At 45.1% G+C, this 20,334-nt stretch overlaps 1 protein-coding gene across 8 annotated transcripts in view; it reads right to left on the reverse strand.

Annotated features, from left to right (window-relative positions):
- Positions 1–19,276, reverse strand: part of ADD1 (adducin 1) — a 51,029-nt gene extending 31,753 nt beyond the window's left edge. For 2 of the 8 annotated variants that reach the window (XM_072126179.1, XM_072126183.1), the window contains exon 1: positions 19,060–19,255. The gene's annotated coding sequence lies outside the window, so the exon portion shown is untranslated. Of the gene's footprint in view, positions 1–19,059 lie in introns of all 8 variants that reach the window. The other 6 variants (XM_072126185.1, XM_072126177.1, XM_072126178.1 and 3 more) reach the window with 6 other exon arrangements.
- Between the last annotated feature and the right edge of the window lie 1,058 nt (positions 19,277–20,334).

Consider the following 20,334-nt stretch of genomic DNA (forward strand, 5'->3'; position numbering starts at 1 on the left):
TGTCAACACAATACGCGATTGTTATCCATGTTGGGAGCGCATCCAATCACAAGCACCGGGACCCATTCTCACAAAATTACTTGGTACAACCCATTTAAGTCGGAAGTACTAGAACACACAGAACTTTCAGTTACATCTGAGACATTGTGTACATTAAGGCCGTGTTCACACTTGGTGTTTGAATGGCACTTAAACACGGTGTTAACACAACGTAAATGAGTAAGTAAACGCAACGTTAACACTACGCGGGAAGGTGGCCACAGCCTTTGAATTGTATTTCATAACGCCAGGTGTGAACACGGCCTCAGTTCCCTCGTGAAAGAGGCTAATGAAATAAGATCCCATGGGGGAACCTTACGACGTTCTCAAGGCGTAAAGCAAATAAAGGGAATATTTTTCAGCCATTAGGCAATTTATTAGAATGTGTTCATGAGAGATTTCACTACGCAGCAATTAACCAGCACTTAGCAAATTTTCCTGTTATTACAGAATCCACAGGTGTCAATGATTAACAAAAAAAAAAAAGAGAGTGAAAACAGATGTTCTGGATACAGAGCTAAAAACTCCTAAATATTCCTTAAACCGCTGCCAGATCTGCAGGAACGTGCGATGATTTCACTTCTTGGTAGTGTCTGGAAATACATTTGCAAAGTTTTTCTGTGCTCGCGGTGTGGGACGGATTGTAACCAATAGCAGAGACAAAATCAGAGACCTTCCCTCATCACTAATAGAATAATGGCTGCAGAATAAGCAAACAAAAAGGTAAGACTATCCACATGGGAATGGATGCACAGGCCCCATCAATGCCTTCGCAAAGAAGACGCAGTGATATTTCGACAGCCTAGCCTCAAGTGGAGCACAACTCTCACCGCTGACCCCGTGATTACAGACTAGAAGATCTCTGGACGTAAAGAAAATGATCCGATCACTTGAAAGTCAGAAACAAGAGCCGTTCATAAATTTTCTGTCAAAATGGTGATGTTTAACAATGAATATCTCCACTTCTGTGGTACCTAGAAATACAATTCTTGTACAATTTAATGGGAAACATCTACTCTTTAAAAGGATATCAGAACTGTGCAATTAGTCAGTATATAGCTGGAGTGTAGTGTGCTGGTACATTCAGACTATCGTAAGCAAAAAAAATACAGCGCTGCTGATCCCTCCCCGCTCTGTAGAGAAGCCACCGACTGGCATCACAACACGGTGAAATAAGACATGTCCTATATTTTTGCCGTGCACAGACACAGTACGGTGATACGTGTGCTCACCAGTCCGTGAATGGGCGCCACATTCGTCAATGGGGGACAGATATCCGGCCGCACCATATCGATCCCCATTACGTTCGTGTGAAAGCGCCCTTAAAGTGGTGGATTTTGGATATCTGCACACGTGCAACCAACAATCCTGTGGTCCATTCATTGCAGCCTGTGCATCTTGAGCGAGGATGGTAGAAAATACTGAAATAGGACCAGCTTCAAGTTTTGAGGATTGGGCAGTCCGCTCATACATGGACCCCATATAAATACAAGGGGATGTGAAACAACAACCAACAAAAGTCCCCCCCCCCCAATAAACAATTTGTCTAATTCATGAAAAAGAAAAGTGGATGTGAAGGTGGATGTAACCTTTAATGGAGCAGACATCACACACTAGGATTGTGCAAAACAGAAAACAAAGCTCCTTGGCCCGACAGCTGCTCCAAGTTTTCACCCTTAATCTCCTCACGTGTACTTACAGCCTCCCATAGTAAACACTACATGTAAGCTCTGCACTATGACCCTCTAAATACTAAAGACAAAAGTCAGACGTACACAGCAAAAATCCCACTCTCAAGCCCTTGGAAATGAAGACTCTCACCATCAATTTATTCCAGAGCCTCTTTAGTAATTGTCCCATTGTTCAGTAAATTGCTTTTAGGCCGTGTTCACACTCAGCATTTTAGTTGCATTTAAAACACAATTCAGATGCCGGATGAGGCAGGTCTCCGGTGGTGGAGCCGTCACCCATCACCTACTGTTTTGTTGTCAACCACAGGAAGTTAAAGGAAATCTACCATCCGATTTCATGCATTATGAAGCAAACATACCTTGAGAATAATGTAGCTACACTGATGCAGGCACATATCTTGTTTAATCTCTGTGCCAAGTGATTTTGCTGAAAAAAACAATGATAAAATTCAGGGAAAGCTGGATGCCTACATAAACACATTACACGGAGCTTCCTGAACTGTGTAGACAGGACTAATCAACCAGAGCTGGATGACTCATACACAGCAGCAGAGAGATGGTGCAGCGATGGATTACTTCTGCCTGTCAGGGATAACAGAGTGATTACATCATTCTCTGGTGCAGTGCATAGCTAATGTGAGGGGAGAAGCGCTGAGCCAGGCTAAGTAGCAAGAGAGCTTCATTATCATAATTTTATAATAGTTTTTTTTTTCTGCAAAACCACTTACCACAGGGATATCTGCCTCCATCAGTGTAGCTACAAGGCATGTTTGGTTCATAATGCATGAAAACAAAATGGTAGGTTTCCTTTATGCAAAGCATAAATTTGGTGCAAAAGTAACAGAGTAGCGCAGCCGGTAATTATGATCTACTTGGATGTCAAATAAAAGAAGTCAGGTCGTACAACACTATTATTAGATGGCCAGACAAGTTTATCATACCTTATGTATTTTGCAGCGGTTTGGCCAATTGCACAACATACTTTGTACTGTGCAGCGCTTCCCCCTTTTATCTCCGGTCACATCAATGTCATGTTTACAGATTTGTATGACATTATCTGTACTCTAGGGTTATTTTTTTTAGCAGATGCTTACTTCCTTGAATATCACAGCAGGGGCTCTGGATAATGTGCTGCTTTACTTGTATCCCCTATATAGTGACAGCTGCGGCTTGGATCACATTGTAAGGGATTTTATCTATTTTTGTGGATGGTAAATAAATGCCAAGGGGCATTAAGGGAGAAACTGTTGGGGGTCAAAATTATCATCAGGTTTCCTTCTGTATAATTTTGCTATTGGTGAATGCTGTGCTTAGCGAGTCGGGATTTGGTAGCGTTACTGTAATTTTGTAGCGTTTGTAGTGTTGACTAAAGATTTGTCTAGTGGCTTTCCAATCCGCCCTCACCTCTGGCACTCAATGGAGTGCAATGCAACATGTAACCCTAACCTGTGACATACAATCCAGCATGACCCTACATTTCTTCATACAGACACCACAGTTACATAATACTACTACCACAACACACATCTAAATTCCTGTAGTCACCACCATCCCTTCAAGTGAAATCTGACAGCTCAATCCCCCAGACACATAACCTGATCCCAAGCAAAGTTCTGGTACCAATCCCCGACAAGAGTATAGTAACCAACCGCATCTCTCTTACGGTATTTATTATGTTATAGTTCATTTATTTATGTTCTTCTTGCTTTCTTTCCCTTTGAATGCTTTATTACAAATTACAGATACAGAAAAACTTAAGCAAATATATGGAGCTTACAATGTCATCACAACATTATTACAAAGTCAATAAATATACTTCATCCATAATTACATTGTATTTGCACTACACGGACTTCTAACCCTCTTTCTCCTCCATAATAAATCATTCAAAATAGTCTCTACCAACTTATAACAAAAACTTTTATCAATCCAAACGGGGCATGCGGATAATGTAAATAGCATCCTTTGGAGCAAGAACATTTCAATTAATCCCATCTTATCAGCCTTTGACGGGGGCAATTTACTCCAAGTCACCGCTCTACTTCTTATTTCCTGTATCAAAGGTGTCAGATTCTCTTTTACATACACTTATGAATAGTAAACTATTAAAGGGAACCCGTCAGCAGGGATTATCTTCCTAAACTACTATCCCCCTTAGGAAGGGGATGAAATGTCCTTTCTAAATTCCCTCTTGTGTGAAATCTCATTTATTAAAGAGAAGATATTGAAGATGACAATATCATGTTCTGTGAGCTGGATCTCAGAGTTTAGAATTTTATCTTCAGCTCAAAACTATGTTTTAAGTACCGTATTTTTCGGACTATAAGGGCACTAAAAATCCTTTGATTTTCTCAGATATCAAAGGTGCGCCTTATAGTGCAGTGCGCCTTATATTTGAACCGTACTTACAGACAACAGCTGCCTTGTACTGTGCACAGGTCTGCCACTTGCTGGTCATTCACCCTTATAATCAGGTGCGCCTTATACTCCGGTGCGCCTTATATACGAACCTAGACATTTCAGCAGGCATTTATTGATGGTGCGCCTTATAGTCTGAAAAATACTGTAGTCTCTCTGGTTTTGTCGCTCACAAAGTCCTATACCATGTATGAAATCTGAAAGATTAGTTGCTTATCTTTAATATCACACCAGCATCATGTTTATAGGTGCTATAGAACAGAAGATAGGGGGCTCCTGAAGTCACATTACCCAGGCAACCACTAAAATCAGCTGATCTCATGTGACAATGAGGGGAAAAAGTCAGATTTGCCTGATTTTGAGGCAGATCTTCACATAAAAGAGGGAAATTATAAAGTCCATTCCATCCTCTACCCAAGGGGACTGGTGGTTCTGGTTCTGCTTAAGAACACCTCTTGTAGACAGCAGATCCAGTGAATGTTTTCCTCCATGTCCAACCATCAACCTGGATGGAAAATCTCCAACTACAGAGAATATTTCACAAAAAGGACAATAAAACTAGTGAATTAGTGTGTCAGGCAACCAACAAGATCCAACGAGGTTGAGCAGTAAATTGTTACAGCCCAGTATACAGATAGATCTAATACAGGGAGCTATTTTCTCCTCTATTCAGTAGGGTCTGGCAGGGTTTCAGGCGCGGCTATTGAAGGCCGGCAGACTGACAAGTCTCTTTTCAGAGGATAACTTTGCACTATACATTGTTCAGCAAGTCTCTCCAGCTCCTAAGAAACGGAGACGTTCCTTGCCTCGTCCTACTTTTCAACTTTCCTTGCAGCTGTAAAACATCAGGCGGACAGAGACAGAGTCTTTGTTGTCGCAAATGAATTAAGTTTTCAGCCGCGCTTTGTAGAAGTAATACTTTATTACTGAAGATTTAAAATCACTATCTAGGTCAGGAGGGATCTGCACAGGGAAAGTCTGGAATAGTTTGGACACGTCGCTGTGATACAGACTGCTAGACATCCCATCACTGATGACCGACTGCTGGGACTCTCTTCAATATGATATATTTCCCCCGTCTTGTGGCTAGAGAATTGCAGTGGTGGTGGGAGCCCTTTAAGAGGGATTGTGTCAAGCTTGACTGTTATTCCCTATCCACAGATAAGGGATAACCATACTATCGATGGAGGTCCAACCACAGAGACCATCACGAGAATGAGGGTCCAGTTCTCACTTATGAAGCAGCAAATCGAGCACGTGTCCATTTAAAGGACATCTACCACTAGGATGAAAGAATGTAAACCAAGCACACTGACATACTGGTGTGCACCCCCTTTGAGAAGATCCCCTCTTCCTATGCCCTTCCTTTTAAGAAAAAAAATGGCTTAAAAAATTATGCAAATGAGCCCGAGAGGCACCTATGGAGCCTAGAGCCCCTCAGGATCATTTGCATAATTTTCAAGCCTTATTTTGTAAAGAAAAAAAAAAAAAAAAAAACAGGGTATAAGAAGCTAAAAGAAGAGCAGATCCTGACAGAGGTAGAACACACCAGCATGTTAGTGCCCTTGGTTTACAATCCTTGATCCTGGTGGTAGATTTCATTTAATACTTTAGAAGAGTTAAAAAATTTCCCAGCTACCTCCAGCACTCTTATAGGAAGTTATAGCGGGATTGCTGAATATTAGAGATGAGCTGACACAAACTTTAGGTTCAGCGTTATCCATCTAACCCGGACATGTTGCTTGATGGGCCGCTGAGCAGCCTGTGTCTCAGTCTCCTCTCTTCCCCCTGCCCAGTCATATGCACTGAGCAGGCAGGGGAGGGAGAGGGATGGTCTGGAGTGGAGGAAGTATGTATAAGGAGACACAGGCTGCAGCTGCCCTACCCATGGGACTCACTTGCAGGTAATGTAAAATAAACTATTATAGACTACTGAATAATGTATTCATACATATGCTTTGCTGGCCTGGCTAACCATAATCAGAATCTGTCCCCATCTCTTCATACAAAAGGTGTTCTCCCATAATCAGAGCTGCTGGACACAGAAGACCCCAGCCCTGACTCCTGCATTAGTGGGGGCTCTCCCTCCAAGGATCAAACCATTTCCATGTCAGGTAATGAAATATTCATACCCTTATTTTATTCACAAGGCTATGAATAGTTCATCGGGATGTAAATGGGCTGAACGATCCAGCCAGGAGGAAGAGAAAGCAGACAGTCCGACATTATTGCAAATTGTAATTTCTAATCCGTTCACACATTGCAGCAAATAGCGGCGTCCTTTTCATGTTTCCTCCTTTACTGTTTTACGGCAGAGATTGCGGCAGCTCCCGTCTGCATTAACATGCAAGGAACACGTCCTAAGGATACAGTTACACGGGATGCAGTCTGCAGCAAAAAAGCCAATGCAAAAATCCATAACACATGGACTTGCAGTGGAATCTACCTTTAAAGAGATGAAATTTAGCAACAAAATCAGCAGTGCAGGTAAGTTGCCATACACCACTACAGTACACAGCTCATATTATAGCTCCAGGTGACCTCAAACAACCACAGATTATGTCTATCACATTACATACTTTTGCAAAAGCTCCCTAATCCCCGAGCACCATTCATAGGTCGGGTATCTCCCCGCAGTTATTCAGCAAGTCTTCTCTTATACTAATGTATGAAGAGGAGTACCAAGATATCAGACGCTGTGCTCAGCAATTTCTGACACTCCTAATCTGCTGAATGGCGCTTCAACAATTAGTGATAATGGGACCCTGTTCTCTGGATTGCTAGGGGGGTCCCATCAGTCAGACTCTCCCCAAATCAACTTGTTTCCGCTATCCTAGTAGGCCACTACACAGAAGAAAAAGTGTTGTTGTGACCTCCACTGAAATAGCGACACTCTTGGCCACTGGTTGCTTCCGGTATTGCAACTTAACACTATAGAAAAAGAGACCATCTCATCCAAAACTTCTGACAAGCAGCTGCTTTTGCCAGAAACCAATGTCCAACTAGTAATTGTTATAGCCAATGAGTATAGTTCTCCATATAATACAAGAATAATTACATTAACAAGAGCATCCACTTGTTCCAGATCCAAACAGAAGGCGACCCCATGATAGCCCCATCCCCCAGTGACGTCCAAAGACCCTACTGTTTTGTTAAACGCCAAGTACAAAGCCTATGAATAATCTGCCACTTCCCGTTTCCTGGAGTCTTTCAGGATTGATCTCATTATCACAGGATTACAATGCCAGGTATCCTCTATACACAGATAGCACAGGATGTCCCCAAACATTTCCATACCATGGCTGCCTCAGACGGCAGGGAAGCATCCTTCCTGCTCTATAACATGCTGCCTGTTAAAAAGACACTATGATGTATTACATGCTCAGATCCTCCTGCTCTATAACATGCTGCCTCCAGAAAGGACACTATGTACAATCTGCTCAGCTCCTCCTGCTCTATAACTTGCTGCCTCCAGAAAGGACATTATGATGTATAACCTGTTCAGCTCCTCCTGCTCTATAACTTTCTGCCAGCAGAACGCACACCATATATTCCACCTGCTCTGTAAACGTCTACCAGCAGATAAGACAATGCACAAATCTTCTCTGCTCCTACTGCTCTATAACATTCTGTATGCAGATAGGACACTATGTATACTCTGTACAGCTCTTCCTCCTCTATAATATGCTGCATGCAGATAGGAAACTATGTACACTCTGGTCAGCTCCTCCTGCTCTATAACATGTTGCCTGCAGATAGGACACTATGTACAATCTGCTCAGCTCCCCCTGCTCTATGACATGCTGCCTGCAGATAGGACACTATGTACAATCTGCTCAGCTCCTCCTGCTCTATAATCTGCAGACAAGATCATGCCTTTTAATTGCAGTTTTTACTTGGGTAAGATACCGAGATAGATCGAGATTGCAAAGCAGCAAAAAAAGGAGAGATCTGTGGATGTCAGAACTAGCATATATAGCACAGTAACACTGTACCACTTCTGTCCTCCTCCCACACAACAGATGTGAGATGCAAGAAATAACAGGATGAAATGGAAAGTATACATCATGTGTCAGTAGAGGTGACAGGTTAATAGTTCTTTGTGTTTAACATAACTACGAGTTATCTATGCAGGCAGGTACGTGGCTACGGTACAGGCTGATACCGCTCTCACCTCAGAATATAAGCAAAGTCTAAATATAGATCCTTGATTTGAGGAAGAAGGATGAACAACCATGTGCTGGAATTGCAAGTCCTTCTCACAAGGGCATGAAATATTATACAGATCTTCGCAGCCATTAAATCCACCCGCTAAAAAAAATGTGCATAAATTTATCATATTCAGGGGGAGCAGCAAATAAATTCTCCTACAATCCTTCACAATCTTACGGTCCCCTTATAGACACATATGTGCCATAGTGTCTACAAGGGGACAGTAAGATTGTAAAGCTGATTTATTCCCCATCACTGACCTCATCTCTCCGACTGGTAATAGAACATATAAATGTTGTGGCATTGTCACATAACTATACTATATTCTGATAGGGATGATACAAGAAATGTTATGGCAAGTTTTAAGGGAAATCTACCAACAAAGCAAAGCATGATAAACCAGGGACATTACTCATAGATCCAAGCACCGTGACTGTGGTTATGTTCTTACATTTGTTATCCATGGCCTTCTTCCTTCTAACATACACTTATTACCAGAGTGACCTCATCTCAGGTTCTTTAACCTCCTAAGATTAGTAAACAGTACATGATGCATATATCTGATGACTTGAAATCACAGGATGCCTTCATGGACTTCTACTCCTCTCCATGGAGGCACCCTGTTATTTCATCTGATCAGATATATACATAATGTATAGTTTGCTAATGTTAGGAGGCTAAAAGGACCTGAGATTATGCCACTCAGGTCACATGACATTACTGCTACATGCTGAGAAAGTAGGGATTCAGCCCATGGAGACCACGCCCTCATCGACTTGCTATAGATATAACAAGGTAAAATTAGCCACTTCTTTCTTCCACTTTGCGAGATTACAGCAGACAGAGGGGATGGGGCAGTGTGACGCTACAGCAGGGAGAGGTAAAAGTTGATGTTAGAAGGAAGGAGGCCATGGATACCAAATATAAGTAGATACCACAGTCACTGTACCTGGATCTATGAGTAATGTCCCTGGTTTATCATGATGGTAGATTTCCTTTAATAATTACACCCCAATGGCACACACAAAAATCCCAATAGAACTAAGTTTTTTTTGCCAAACCAATGTTGGAATGTGAACTCTAAACTAAAAACAAAAAAAAAAAACCCATTTCCCATTGTGACCATGAGATGACATATGATGAATAATCTATGACCGAGCTCTGGAAATGATCTAGTCGTTTCTGTGATAAGAACATGAAGGAAGGAAGGAAGCGTTGTGTATTCGGTCCACCACGTCCCCCTCTGAAGTAATCTCAACGTTTTCCAAGCCTGTATTTCCTTACGAGTGAAAGGAAGGCAATAAAGTGGATGGACGATGTGCTATGGTTACAGGCCACAACACCATATATCAATTTACATGTACAAGGACGTACAAGAACTGTGATTGTGTATATGTAATTCTGAGCAGCTCTTCTGACTGCAATGATGCACCAAGGAACAGAGCACAATGCAGAGACATACATGTATAATATACTATAAAGCATGTGCCCATGAACGGCTGTCATCACTCTTCTACAAACAAGTGATCTCACCTACACAGCTCCTGCCATGTCTCACACTCACTCAGTTTTTTCAGCCCCTATTCCTGCACCTCAGATGCAATGCACAAATACATTATCCCTAAGGGCACAGACTGGTCTAGCAACAATCTGGTACATGCAGGTTATCAAAACTAAATGTATCCAAAAATCAGAATACCTGTGAAAAGTTTCTACCAAACATTGCCAAAATATTTTACAGCCTTCCAGCATGTGGTGAGTACACAGTGTAATAAAACATAACCCTTCCAGCCATTTGGGTCAAGGAAGCATCATTCAATTTACTTAATTTTTCGGGCACAAATATCAGAGTCAAAGGGGGTCACATTAATTTTGTGAAAACAGCACACACATTTTCATGAACGACGGAAGTCTCAGCAATCCCCAGACTGATAATACCTATCCCGTGGATAAAGTATAACAAAGTTTGTGCAAGCCCTTTGATACAATGTAACATGCAGCTGGCACACAGCTGATGCCATGTACCAGGCTCTGAACTATTCAAAGAAAAAGTATAAGATGACAAAAGAAATAAAAAAATTACTAACCTAAAGGCATATTAATTTGCAACACAATAACCAATATTCACTACTTTGTACCTTCTATAGAAGGGCATACCATGCTAAATGACCATGTACACGATTCTGATTTTATCAACAGATTTCCCAAGGCCTAAAGACAAGCTCATTGTACATGTAAAACTCGGACGGGCTCCTAATAAACACTCATTGGTTCTGTGCTTTTTATTGCAAGTAAAAAATTAACTTCGGACACAATGAACTTGGAAGGTGATCGGCTTTAATGCGTTTGCCCTTGGAGATTTGTGTTGCACTAAACTGTTTATGAAGCCATAGACCGTGCTGAGACATTACTAAACAACAAATCAATACATTGTACGGATAAAGATCTGCACAGATGGCAATAGAAGAATGCTAGTTGTGTGACCTCTCCCCTTGACCCTCCGTCTCTAGTACATAGCAGCACTATTTATAACGGGGTTAGCCAGTGCCTCTATATTTAGGCCGCTGTCACACGTGCAGTCTTGATGGGTTAATCTGCCTCAAAACCTGCATTGAAACGGACACCATCAGGGGTTCAGAAAAGATGTAACAGCGACAGATTGTATTAAAAGAGTCAAATAAAATGTGAAACTTTGTTATGTACAATAGTGGACATTCTAACCCAACCCCGGCAACCGACGTTGCATCTAACCCAACCCCGGCAACCGACGTTGCATCTAACCCAACCCCGGCAACCGACGTTGCATCTAACCCAACCCCGGCAACCGACGTTGCATCTAACCCAACCCCGGCAACCGACGTTGCATCTAACCCAACCCCGGCAACCGACGTTGCATCTAACCCAACCCCGGCAACCGACGTTGCATCTAACCCAACCCCGGCAACCGACGTTGCATCTAACCCAACCCCGGCAACCGACGTTGCATCTAACCCAACCCCGGCAACCGACGTTGCATCTAACCCAACCCCGGCAACCGACGTTGCATCTAACCCAACCCCGGCAACCGACGTTGCATCTAACCCAACCCCGGCAACCGACGTTGCATCTAACCCAACCCCGGCAACCGACGTTGCATCTAACCCAACCCCGGCAACCGACGTTGCATCTAACCCAACCCCGGCAACCGACGTTGCATCTAACCCAACCCCGGCAACCGACGTTGCATCTAACCCAACCCCGGCAACCGACGTTGCATCTAACCCAACCCCGGCAACCGACGTTGCATCTAACCCAACCCCGGCAACCGACGTTGCATCTAACCCAACCCCGGCAACCGACGTTGCATCTAACCCAACCCCGGCAACCGACGTTGCATCTAACCCAACCCCGGCAACCGACGTTGCATCTAACCCAACCCCGGCAACCGACGTTGCATCTAACCCAACCCCGGCAACCGACGTTGCATCTAACCCAACCCCGGCAACCGACGTTGCATCTAACCCAACCCCGGCAACCGACGTTGCATCTAACCCAACCCCGGCAACCGACGTTGCATCTAACCCAACCCCGGCAACCGACGTTGCATCTAACCCAACCCCGGCAACCGACGTTGCATCTAACCCAACCCCGGCAACCGACGTTGCATCTAACCCAACCCCGGCAACCGACGTTGCATCTAACCCAACCCCGGCAACCGACGTTGCATCTAACCCAACCCCGGCAACCGACGTTGCATCTAACCCAACCCCGGCAACCGACGTTGCATCTAACCCAACCCCGGCAACCGACGTTGCATCTAACCCAACCCCGGCAACCGACGTTGCATCTAACCCAACCCCGGCAACCGACGTTGCATCTAACCCAACCCCGGCAACCGACGTTGCATCTAACCCAACCCCGGCAACCGACGTTGCATCTAACCCAACCCCGGCAACCGACGTTGCATCTAACCCAACCCCGGCAACCGACGTTGCATCTAACCCAACCCCGGCAACCGACGTTGCATCTAACCCAACCCCGGCAACCGACGTTGCATCTAACCCAACCCCGGCAACCGACGTTGCATCTAACCCAACCCCGGCAACCGACGTTGCATCTAACCCAACCCCGGCAACCGACGTTGCATCTAACCCAACCCCGGCAACCGACGTTGCATCTAACCCAACCCCGGCAACCGACGTTGCATCTAACCCAACCCCGGCAACCGACGTTGCATCTAACCCAACCCCGGCAACCGACGTTGCATCTAACCCAACCCCGGCAACCGACGTTGCATCTAACCCAATCCCGGCAACCGACGTTGCATCTAACCCAATCCCAGCAACCAAATTCTACAAAAATACACAATCCATATATAAACAATACTGCACATAATCCCAACATAAAAAAAGCTTCTATAGAGTGAAACAAACCAGTTCATGCGGATCACCATGACAGTACAAAGCAGATGTGTAAACCATTCTCCCTCTACAATGACAGTCCATGCTAAACGCTGCTGTATAAACACTGAAAGGACACATGAAAGTTAAGAAAACAAAAAAAAAAATCTACAATTTTCAATAACAAAACAAAAATAAGAGGAGCAGCGAAACTAGTAAACTCCATTGACATTCTTGGTGACTTGACAATTATCCATTGTTCAGTTTTGACAATCATTTTTGTTGTAGGCCCTCAAAAATAACCTGACCACAGGGTGTCCTGTGACTGGCACCCTCAGTGAACGATGGTGTTCTCCATGGAAACACAGTACAAGTAGTCCCCGAGTTATGTACAAGATATTTTCTGTAGGTTTGTTCTTAAGTTGAATTTGTCTGCAAACCGGAACTGTATATTTTATAAATGTAACCCCAGCTAATTTTTTTTGGTCTCTGTGACAATTTGATTTTAAAAATGTTGGATTGTCATAAGAACCAGGATTAATAATAAAACATCATTACAGACACCTGATAACTATTACAGCTGTTAATTGTAGCCTAGGGCTAAAGTACAGTAAATTACCAACATCCAGAGGTCCATTTGTAACTAGGGATCGTATGCAAGTTGGGTGATCTTAAGTTGGGGACCGTCTGTATCAAGTATTCAGCCACCTTACAGAGAACTGGAGAGTTACTCAAGACCTAGAAACGTTCTTCGGGCTAACGCCTTGAAATACTAAATCAGGAAGACTCTCTCCATAGACCAATATACTATTATTAATCCAGGAAGCCTCATTAAGTCGGTGCAGAGTTGTCTACTACAAACCATTGATAGATGAGGTCTGATGCCAGAGTTGAAGCATAAAAGCCGCTCCCAGACCCTTATGATCTCCTATTCCTCCTCTTAAGTGGTTTCCTGATCACTTTTTCCTCCCTGCAACAGAGACTGCAGCAGTCTTGTCCTTTCAGCACTTGTCGAGTGGTCCCATTTACATTATCATATACAATCCATCTTAGGGCAAGCACATGCTTTGTGGCAGTCGTATAAAACAAGAAACTATTAAGAACAAATAACACTTTTTTAACCCAACAAACCTGATTGAATCCAACTTTTGTGTAAGGAACACATACAGCATGATGTTTTACTTTAGAGCCATTATTGTCAATTAGTCTTAACCCTTTTGCAATCATCCAACATAAATCTATGCTAGCGCCATATTGGGCTGAGCTTGCAATATATTTCAAGGTGCCGACTATGTTGTACAGCTGACACCCGCCAGTAACAGCCACAAACAGTGAGAATCTCCTAGATTGTAAGATCTTGCAAGAAAACTCAATAGTTTCATATGACCATGTTATTATCCTCCAAGGTCTTATGTTGTTGCTATACCGGCGGTCCTCACTTTAAAAAAAAAAAAAAAAAAATCCCATTTAAAAGCCACCATAATCCGCTGCAGATTTTCCCTAACCACTTCCACGTACACTTGGGGTTACACTATCCTAACTCTTAACAAAACTCAAAAGGAAGATTTTCCAACCAGCCACATTGAAGATCAGAGGATTACCGTAGTAATGCTACACTTAGCTAAAAATGATAAAATATTACAGAAAGCCCATAAAATGAACAGCCTGCAGCTTTCATTGAGCTAAATGTAAACTTGTAATATTTTTGCACTTCTCCCACACACGTCACTGCAAAACACAATCTCTCGTCTCCCTCCCCCAGCAGCTGTTATCCCACATTCCATACAGTACGCCGTCATACGCGATCCTACACTATATGGAAGAGAAACGCACTCAACGTTGCTTTCTTTACCCATATCCACATCAAAATAATGAAGTTATGGGGGAGGGAAGCTGCTGCGCTGCCATTACCCTGTCTTCCAGTAAGTTGAGTGCATTACGGTACAAGGTTTGATGGCATTTTTTACTTAGAGTAAGTTTCTTACTAGGACTTGAAGTCTTCTATTCAATTATGACTTTTATATTGAGTCAGTCTATGGAAAAAACTTTGAAGTGGCCATGTGCCCCCCCCCCACCATCATCAGAGCACTAGGTAATAGGAGATTGACTGGTTTTGTCGAAACTGGCAAGTCGAGGCCAAATACAACTACAGACATGACCATAAGGGTGGTTTGAACCCGTTTTTGGTCCTTTTTTAAGCAGTCCGTCCAAAAACACATTTGTTAAACGCATGCATTTTTGGTAACGCATCCGTTTTTGACCAGTTTTAAGTACGCCAATTGGTAAAACCTGTCAAAAATGGATGTGTTTTCAAAAAGGGCATGCGAGGCATCACCCTCAGGTCCCTTAAAGGGATTTTTCCCACGGGATAGAGCCTAACTTACTGATTAGTGGAGGCCTAGACCCCCACAGATTGTTAAAACGAGGGGTCAGACCCCTCGCCTCTCTTGAGACTAATGGAGTGGACGGCCGCGCATGACCGTTCTGCTCCATTAATCTCTATGGAGCAGACGGAGATCGGTGAGTGCCGTGCTTGGCAATTTCCATCAGCACCATAGAGATTAATGGAGCAGAACAGTCATGCCCGGCCGTCCACTCCATTAGTCTGAGGAGTAGTGAGGGGTCGGTCAGCACCCTCTTCTTCGTGATCTCCACGGGTCACAGCACCGAGACCCCCACTGATCAGCAAGTTAGGCCCTATGCCGTGGATAGGGCCTAACTTGTCTTCGTAGGAAAACCCCATTAAACATCAGACTGAACACTTATTGATAGTCTATGTGCTACATACATGTCAGGATCTCCAAATTGTCAGGGGATTTCCGCTATTGGACCCTTGACAATTAGGATGATAGCCCCATCCTGTGTATTTTCCAAGTTTGGACAACCCCTTTAAATTGCCACTACTTTTTATTGCAGAATGACAGCCAATACTAGAAGTCCCTGACAAGCGCCAATCAAGTGTCTGTCAGGCATCATTTGTGTCCGTCAATAGGTCATGGATCGGACTATAAACAGGTAACGTGTGAATGGAGCCCATTACATATCACCTTAGACCAGGGGAGGGGAAAAAGAAAAAAGAAAATAAAACATGTTCCTAAAAGGAAGACAATATTTAAGTGCACGCTCTCCTTAGGGATTGCCAGTATAAAATCAGATTCTCTTATACTTCCACTGCTCAGGTTTATCGCAGTTTTAGCCCATTAAGTGCGGTAATAGAAGTGTTTTCAGTATTTCTGGAGGAGCGGATCATCTCCCCAGCTGTGAAAGCTTCCAGCATCTCCAGAAGCCTCTGCTCATCTTCTCCTCCCACACACTCCCATCGTTTATTCGCCAAGTATGCCACCCTCTCATCACCAGGGATGACTCGCACGTCACTTGAACAGAACATAAACCATATTTCCTCACAATCACGGCACACATCTACCCGCCACGTTATTATATGTGGCTGCAGGATACGTTTGCACGTCATTAATTGCCGTTTACAGGTCATCAAGACAAGATACAACACACCTATAAAGCATGAAAGCACCCGGCGTGTGTCAGCACACAAGTCTAGCGGGGTAGATGGACAAATTTAGTTGCACGGCTCCAACAGGTGGGTTATGTCATGTAAAAGTCAGAGTAGATTTTTCAGATATGGCTCATTGCCAAGGACCCAAATAACTAATTATGGGTGATATTCAGTAAGACTAAAACAAGCTGAATATCCCCAGCGCATCCGCATGCAGCCACAAACCGGAAACCCTTGGCCAAAAATTCCATCATCACTTACACAGACATTGGGGCAGATTTATCAAGCTGTCTGAAAGTCAGAATATTTCTAGTTGCCCATGGCAACCAATCACAGCTCCCCTTTAAAATATTCATGAACACTGGTCAAATGAAAGCTGAGCTTTGATTGGTTGCCATGGGCAACTAGAAATATTCTGACTTTCAGACAGCTTGATAAATCTGCCCCATTGTTTCAGACAATAAATTTGAACAAATGTACATAATATAGTATATTCTCAATGTGTTTGACATGTGAAGCTGTATGTCCCGGGCTGAACACTGCAGGGACTATAGGAATCCTTGCATCCTTAGGAGCCTCCACTTCCCCTATGGGACTCTGGTAGGGGAGGAGGAGGATGATGCAGATCAGTCACTTACACAGGAATTAGTCACATATGTATGTGTAAAAAGGCTCAAATACAAAAGTCCCGTGTTCCCCATATTTATGGTCATCATTACCACACACTCTTTTCACTAAATGCACTACTGTGCCCACACACCTGCCAAGAGAGGCATGGCATCTCAGATAGCCCCTGCATGCCACCACACATCCATTTATTAAGGCCACCACTAAAAGCCACTTTGTCTTCACCTTTGCATGCCACCCTGGCACTTATTTCACAGTACAACTCTTTCATACCACCTCTATGCCATCTTGAATAACTCACTGAATAATGCATTAATTTCCCTGGGCAACCATACAGACGACCATGTGCCAATCTCACAGTGCAGCCTTTCTTATTGCACAGCCCTTTTGTAGTTTATACTGTGCAGTGTAGCCCTATGAATCACATATTGCATCGCTTGCATGGCACCAGTGCCCATCTGGTAGTGAAGCCCTTACATGAAGCCCTTACAGTGCTGCATAATCAGCACTTGTATGCCATCCTACACCAATCACATATTGCACCCCCTGCATGTCACCTGTCTAGCTCTCATAATAAAACCCTAACATGGCACCATCTTTCTCCTGCCTAGTAAAACCCTAGTATGCCAACATACACCCATCTCATAATGCAGCTCCTTGCACTGTGCATTCAGTGTATTACATTGTAGCTGTATGATGCCATCACATAATATTGTGTCCCCTGCATGCCACCTGTGGCCAAGCATGACCCCTTCTCTACACCACATACACATTGTGTGCAGATGGGTAGAGTATGGCATGCAAGGGATACATTGTACATTACTTGTATGCCAATGTGTTACTTGCATGCCATGCTGTACACATCTCACCGAAGCCATTGCATGGAATCTTCTGTGTGCAGCCCCAGAATGGCAGTCTCCAACCAATGCATTCCCTCGCATGCCAGACTGCACCCATCACCCGGCGCTGCCCTCGCATGCCAGCCTGCACCCGGCGCTGCCCTCGCATGCCAGCCTGCACCCATCGCATGCCAGCCTGCACCCGTCGCTGCCCTCGCATGCCAGCCTGCACCCATCGCATGCCAGCCTGCACCCGTCGCTGCCCTCGCATGCCAGCCTGCACCCGTCGCTCTCCCTAGCATGCCAGCCTGCACCCGTCGCTCTCCCTAGCATGCCAGCCTGCACCCGTCGCTCTCCCTAGCATGCCAGCCTGCACCCGTCGCTCTCCCTAGCATGCCAGCCTGCACCCGTCGCTCTCCCTAGCATGCCAGCCTGCACCCGTCGCTCTCCCTAGCATGCCAGCCTGCACCCGTCGCTCTCCCTAGCATGCCAGCCTGCACCCGTCGCTCTCCCTAGCATGCCAGCCTGCACCCGTCGCTCTCCCTAGCATGCCAGCCTGCACCCGTCGCTCTCCCTAGCATGCCAGCCTGCACCCGTCGCTCTCCCTAGCATGCCAGCCTGCACCCGTCGCTCTCCCTAGCATGCCAGCCTGCACCCGTCGCTCTCCCTAGCATGCCAGCCTGCATCCGTCGCTTTCCCTAGCATGCCAGCCTGCATCCGTCGCTTTCCCTAGCATGCCAGCCTGCATCCGTCGCTTTCCCTAGCATGCCAGCCTGCATCCGTCGCTTTCCCTAGCATGCCAGCCTGCATCCGTCGCTTTCCCTAGCATGCCAGCCTGCATCCGTCGCTTTCCCTAGCATGCCAGCCTGCATCCATCACCAGGCACTGCTCTCATATACCAGCCTACACCCATCACAACCCTCCTATGCCAGCCTGCACCCATCACAACCCTCCTATGCCAGCCTGCACCCATCACAACCCTCCTATGCCAGCCTGCACCCATCACAACCCTCCTATGCCAGCCTGCACCCATCACAACCCTCCTATGCCAGCCTGCACCCACCACAGCCCTCGCATGCCGGCCTGCACCCATCACAGCCCTCGCATGCCAGCCTGCATCCATCTCCAGGCACTGCTCTCGTATACCAGCCTGCACCCACCACAGCCCTCATATGCCAGGCTGCACCCATCAGTCCCATCTTCTGAGGCATCTCGTCTATGTGCCCGGCATGCCACCCAGAGCTCGCCATCCCTCAGGACACACCCCCTGTATGCCCCCTGTGATGTATACATGGCACAGCTGTAGCCACCACACCTCACACATCCCCGCCGCAGCCACTCACCGTCCCCTGCGGGTGAGCTCCGTGTGGTGGAGGAGAAGCTCAGGCCCCTCCGTGTGATGTCTGTACTGCAGCCTCTCCCCTCCCTCTCAGGCCAAATAATATGTCGGCGCCTCTGCCCCCTCAGATAGAGTGTACGAGGCACTGCGCATGCCCGCCGCCAGGCCCCTCCCCCCCTGGTGCTGTCACCGGACACCGCGCTCCTGATCTCCCAGCCTGCGGGGCGGCGCCCACCGCTATTTCCCTCAGCGAGTCACAGCCATCCGCACAGCGCCCCCTGCCGTCCTCCCGCCCCACTCACACTACAGCGATAAGACGGGTGCGGTTTTGCAGGGTCTAAAACCGACAACTCCTATTGGCTGTAAGGAGCCGAGCTTTGTATACCGTCCTCTGATTGGCTGACGGCCAAAGGCGGGAAAATGGGATGAGATGTTGCGCAGCAGAAAGGCGGCACTGTGCAATTTGCAATTCATTATGTTGTGTGTGTGGTAGAGCGGCCGGGGGCGCCTCCTGTGACAGGAATTATGTCTATATCCATAATAAAAGTTGTTATAATTTCTAGTTGTGGCTTAATCTGTTCCTGGGAAAGCTGGGTGGCACGCAGTATGGCTGCCCTTGTGCTACAGCTATCAGTTTTAACTAATCTCCATTATCGATAAGCCATGGCCGTGTGGTGACTTGTTTCACAGACATGTGGTAAAGTCTCACAAGATTGCTCTGCCTTCATAGAAAGTAATGGACGAGAATCCACTACAAATTAGAAGCTCGTTTACGGTTAACCCTTTAAGGACGCAGACGTTTTTCATTTTTGAGTTTACGTTTTTTGCTCCCCACACCCTCTAATATCCATGACTTTTTAATTTTTCGACGTACGGGGCTTTATGATAGCTTGTTTTCTGTGTAACACATTTTATTTCCTATAATTTTCCATGCCGTGTACTGGGAAGATGGGAAAAAAATCCAAATGCAGTGAAATTAATGGGGAAAAAATTGCGCCATTTTCTTGTGGCCTGTGTTTTTATGGTTTTCACTGTGCTCCCCAAATGAAACCTCTACTTTATGCTTTGCATTGTTACGATCATGGGAACATGAGAATATTATACAGGTTTCTTTACGTCTTACATATTCTGGTGATAAAAATTATTCTATATTTCAGTGTATAGACCTATGCAAGGTGTAATTTTTGTAAGGGTGATGCCACAGATGTCGTTTTGAACCTGTTTTTGGTCCGTTTATAAGCAGTCCCTTAAAAAACGCATGCGTTTTTGTGAAAAGGCA

This window comes from Engystomops pustulosus, chromosome 1, assembly GCF_040894005.1.
Source record: "Engystomops pustulosus chromosome 1, aEngPut4.maternal, whole genome shotgun sequence".
Classification (NCBI taxonomy): domain Eukaryota; kingdom Metazoa; phylum Chordata; class Amphibia; order Anura; family Leptodactylidae; genus Engystomops; species Engystomops pustulosus.